This window comes from Triturus cristatus, chromosome 3_1, assembly GCF_964204655.1.
Source record: "Triturus cristatus chromosome 3_1, aTriCri1.1, whole genome shotgun sequence".
Lineage (NCBI taxonomy): Eukaryota > Metazoa > Chordata > Amphibia > Caudata > Salamandridae > Triturus > Triturus cristatus.
Window position 1 is genome coordinate 929881843 of NC_140583.1, and position 4679 is coordinate 929886521.

General features: G+C 46.2%; 1 long non-coding RNA gene across 1 annotated transcript; it reads right to left on the minus strand.

Annotated features, from left to right (window-relative positions):
* Nucleotides 1–241: 241 nt before the first annotated feature.
* On the minus strand, nucleotides 242–3029 carry LOC146861290 (uncharacterized). The gene is made up of 3 exons (XR_014979240.1): nucleotides 2956–3029; nucleotides 1396–1506; nucleotides 242–406 (listed from the first exon to the last, which is right to left on the minus strand). It is a non-coding gene; the product is annotated as an uncharacterized LOC146861290 (long non-coding RNA).
* Nucleotides 3030–4679: the final 1650 nt, after the last annotated feature.

Below are 4679 nucleotides of genomic sequence, written 5' to 3' on the forward strand. Positions count from 1 at the left end.
CCCAACGACTGTCCATAGAAATAGAGAACGCCCAAACGAGTCAAGAACGAACAGGAATTAAAAAAGGGGCAGTGACAGGGACTAACTGGTGGGGCGGGACTGGAGGAGGACACGAATCTGGTCCTCTAAATGGGCGACGCGGCGTCTAAGGCCGCGGCAGTTGCAGCCACAGTGGGGGGGGCACCGGAGATGGCACGGTGGCGGCGGGCAGCCGCCAGACGGTGGTGCCGTACCGCTGGAGGGCGGTGGCTGGGGCCCGGGGCACTGGAGGAGGCTTGAATTGCTGCTGCAGTCTCCTCCTCCTCCTCGGCTAGGACCACCAGCCGCCGGTATTCATGCTGGATTGCCTCCAGCTTCCGGCGCCGTGCCTTGGCGGCCAACTCCTTCCGGTTGATTTTTGGAGTAGCTGTGTATCAAAAAGAAAAAGCAAGACAATTGTAAAATATAGTCTTAATAAAACAGTAGGACAAGGTAATTATTTACACACATAGTGGCATGGTAGAGTAGCACTATAAAATAAAGCACAGTAGTACATAACATTTTAAATGTCGCCCGTCCTTCTTCCTTCCACCTGTCTTACACTTTTTAGTTGAACAGTGCACCAGGTGCTCTTCTCCATAAAACTTTCAAAGCGGAGTTGAAATCAGATAGATGAGGCCATTGGTTACTCAATACTCTGGCTCCTAGTCCTATACCAATTAAAGGGAATTCTAGTCTTCTAGTTCACTCTTCAAACGTCCCCAAGAACTCATACTTACTTACGACATCGGATAGCGGGCGGACTTTGTCCGCCCGCCATCCGACTGCTAAAAAAGGGTGGGGGTCCCGTGGGGACAATTAATTAGGATGATGCGCCCGGCACAGTGGCGGGCGCACCCTGTTATTTTAAATTTAAATTCTGGTTGGCTTTGCTGAAAGCAATGCTAAAATGTTGTGCTGCTTTTCCAAGCACAACATGACGGGCCTCGCACGGAGCCTGTCACGTTTTGCTTTGAAAGTCGGGGGGGTACCATAGCATCGGTAGGTACCCTCCATGGGGGCCCCCAAGCATACTCTGCAATGTGTGCATGCCTTTCCGTGGCGGACGGTAATGCCGCCACGCAAAGGCATTCCAAAATGCAGATTATATGGCTGCCGGTGTGGTGAGAGAGACACCACCGCCATATTGAACCCTTTTCCGCCTAGACATGTCTGAATATTTTCTACAGGGATGGCGGGAGGTTTGCCCCTGCTGTGACGGCAGTGAATTCCAGCCAGCCCGGCGGGGGCAATACGCCCACCATCCTAATGGGGCCCTAATTCACATTTTTACAGTATACATATACATACAGTACACCTTTGCAGTGAGTGTGCTGTCAAGTTAAACAATAGTTAAAGATTATGAATCTAACTTACCACCGCCTGCCACTGGTGCTGCCACTCCCCCTCCGTTGCTATCTGCAACTGCCGCATCCTCGCCCTCTGCGTCGCCTTCGCTGGCCCCAGCAATGGTGGTCGGTAGTGCGCCTAGAAAACATTACACATTTATTAGGCAACATATACACCTCCCCCCTATTGATCAGTAGCAAGGTTGAAAAATGAGTTAATACTAACATAAATCACTAGTACAAATCAGGTAGTAGTAGAGTAGACACTAAGTTATATGATCATTGTAGCATTTGCTTGATTAGCCCTAGCCATGCACATGTGACGTTACCTTTACCTTGCAGCTTCTTAAGACACCTTTGAGCCCACATGACCTGCCTCACACTGCTACTGTCTAGTCTACGCGCTGCGTACAGGCGGTCAACAAACATTAACAAGCCACTTTTTTAGGAAGAACTGGTGTACTACTGTTACTGTTAGTCAATATTGCTTATCCATAGATGCTACACTTTTTGGCACGGCTGAGAAATGCTTGCAAGTTGCAATATACTAACGCACACCATTTCTTTTTTCGCATTACAGACGCAAGATTCGCTTCTACGAACCAGAGCTTCTGAACGATGCACCAACTACCAGTACTAGGTTCTTCTGAGGTGAGGGGTCCCTTCACTCACATCTTCATTTATAAATGTATATAAACTAAATTGCTATGGGATGGTGGTGCTGCCTTCCACCACTTCAGTTATCATGATTTAATTCCCAACTGTATAAGTGTAACAATGTATATTGTTTTAATGTTATTGATTTGCCGGTTGGTGCTGCTAAGAAAACAGTGTACAGACCTTCTCAAATCGAAATAAAAATTTGAAACTTACATAGACTTTGTGGTATTTGGTGTGGAGTGGACTAACTTACACGATTGAGCAAATTAAAGTAAGGGTGTGCATGTGAATAGCTTCCACGACAGAGGTTGCGTGTGTTAATGTTCTGGGTTGTCTACTTGTTGGTTATCTTGGGGGGAGGGTTCCGAGACCTAATAGGTATGACAAGACAGTACTATAGTCAAGCAGTGGAATTGTGGTGGGTGCGGAATTTCTGATTGAGGTGTGCAAGGAAGGTCCAACCTACCATCACCAACATCCTATTTTCTGGTGCAAATGTATGTGCAAGATCCCTACAACAGTTGTATGTCCTATAGGGTATCATATCAAAATATTAAGAAATCTGGTAGGGCTGTTGCTGTGAATTTTCAAAGCCTAAACATCAACAAGAGTAAAAAGTAGTACAAGACAACAACCCAACGGATTGTATGAGCTACTGGTGAATATGAGTTTTATATTACAACCTTTCACAAAGAGTGGCACTGGCCAACTGGGCAAGACTAGCTACTACAGTACAGACAGACAGACTGATAGTATGTAGTGGTACTCAGTCATCATAGCGGAGGCAGAGATAAGCTTTTTGAAACCGTACAGATCGAAGGATAATTGGTGGTAAAAGAATAGCATTTGGAAACACACTATAGTTCGGGAGAAATGGGGCAGTAAAAGTTATGGAATAAGAAATATTATTAAAAACAAGAAGACTTACTGGGGCCAGCAGAGGAGCCCTCAGCGGTGTCCTCCTCGTGGTGTTCCTGTCCCGCCGACTGCCCAGTCCCTGCCCGTCTGCCCCTGGGTGCTGGTGATGAACAGGAAAGATATAAGAAAGAGACAAACATTGATGGATGGTGTCAACTTAAGCAAATACAATATTTTTCAACAACGGTCAAAAAACACTTATGTAAACAATTGCAATAACTACATTGACCGATCTCATCTGGTCAACATGTAATATCGGGGGATTCGCAGTTCGACTACTTAAGTTACTATTTATCAACAGTAATCCATTCTTCCATTCTGATTCCAGAAAACTAAGTTACAAGTAAGCCTAAGAATTAGTACAACGTACCACCCAACCTAGCCCACCTATTCCAGGCATGCCAATTGTACATTAAGTATGCATTTCGACTGTATTCCTCAACAATGTGTATGATCCAATCATGGAGGACACATGAACATGACTACATTTTTTGTATACACCAAATTTTGGTTTGATTGATGCTGATCTGCTACTGCTAAGTAACTGCAAAGCCTACCTCCACTCATTGAACAAACTAGAAAGGTTCTAAAGACTGGCGTACTAGCAGCACGTCACGTAACTGAGTGAGGGGGGCATCACGCATACCACTAACCAATTAGAAGCTCATACAAAGTACCTAAACCTATGTATCAATCCGCCCCTATCTATTAGTGACAGGACAAAGTAAGGAGTGGACGTGAGTCACTGTAGCATTACGTAACTTAATTTCTCTAAAATAAACTCGTAAAGAATCACGCTAAGCAAGCGCAAACGGAAAGCTGCAAACAAGTAAGATTAGTAGTAGCGCAGAAGAGCACCTGTGTCATAATCACAGAAGACTTTTAAACGTTATTAACCTGGAATGTATTGCAAGCAGCAACATTCTAGCTGGTTGGAAGGAAAAAAAGATATTCGCAATATATAACATAGAGCAGAAGAACAGACACAAAGTTGTAATAATTAAATAGGTACTCACCAAGCCCCGGGACCTCCACTCCTAGCAGGTCCAGCAGGTCCTGCTCACGGTCCAGGATGTCAGACCACCGGTGCGTCAGCTGTGCCTGGGTGCGCCGGACCCCAGAGATGCGCGACACTGCCCGGCGCACCTTCCCCCACCGCTGCCGACGCTCCCGGAGGCCGTACCCGGACCCAGGCCTGCCACCTGCTGCCAGGGTTGAGGGGAGGTGGCGCTGCACAAAGAAAATTAGTGCAGCCAACTCCGCCTCCCCAAATAAGGCCCGTGCATGCACCCCTTGTGGGCGCCGCCTTCCGCAAGGAAGGCGGTCGCGGCTCTGGCTGCGCCGGCGAACAGCCCTGCCCTTGGACATGGTTCTGGGGACGGGGCGGGAAAGAAAAGGTAAAATAAATAAAGGAGTAAAGGAAATAAATAGCGGGCAATACAAAGAGAAAAAGTAGCTAAAAAACTAAAAAAAAGTACACAAAAACCAAAAATATAGAGGCAGGAAAATAGTTAGAGAAATAATAAGTAATAAAGATCCAAAAAAAGTGGCTATAAACAAAGGATTGAAAAGATTTAGGGAGGATTGAAAATCAGGCCCCAGAACCATGCAATAGAGTGGAAAACAAGATGGCCTCGCCCGTTGCGACCACGTGCGCAAGTTCGCGCGATATTTTCTCCCTGAGCAAGCAAAAAGCAACGCGATCAAGTAAAAGCGATCGCGAACAGGAAATAT